The sequence below is a fragment of the Ursus maritimus genome, unplaced genomic scaffold (assembly GCF_017311325.1).
Source record: "Ursus maritimus isolate PB19 unplaced genomic scaffold, ASM1731132v1 scaffold_1, whole genome shotgun sequence".
Taxonomy (NCBI): Eukaryota; Metazoa; Chordata; class Mammalia; order Carnivora; family Ursidae; genus Ursus; species Ursus maritimus.
In genome coordinates this window covers 1412478-1412865 of record NW_024423343.1, presented here as the reverse complement: position 1 = coordinate 1412865, position 388 = coordinate 1412478, and positions in this window count along the sequence as shown.

The following is a 388-nucleotide window of genomic DNA, read 5'->3' as shown; positions in this document are numbered from 1 at the left end:
GGGGGGGGGGGCGCATCCCAAGAAAACGCGGGGCCAACGGAGGCCCCTTAGCTGCGAGCACCGAGGACTCAGCATAGGATCTGGGAGTGATTTAGGGCAGCGTAGAGTGGGCAAGAGTGTGCAGACGGTGGGGCAGCCAGATGGCATCTTCTCTCCACCCCTCAGCCGGGAAGGTGGGTGGCGTGAGGCCAACTGCCGCCATCAGTGGACAAGGAGTGGTTGTCCACGTGGGCCAGTGGGCAATGCCGGGTCATGCTGGCTGGGGCTGCACTTCCTTTTTTGTCTTGTTTTCGTCCGAGGCATAGAGACCCCTCCACGAAGGCCGACATTCCGTGGGATCTCCTGCAGCAGCTGGGGCTGTGACGGCTCGGCGGGGGGGGGGGGGGGG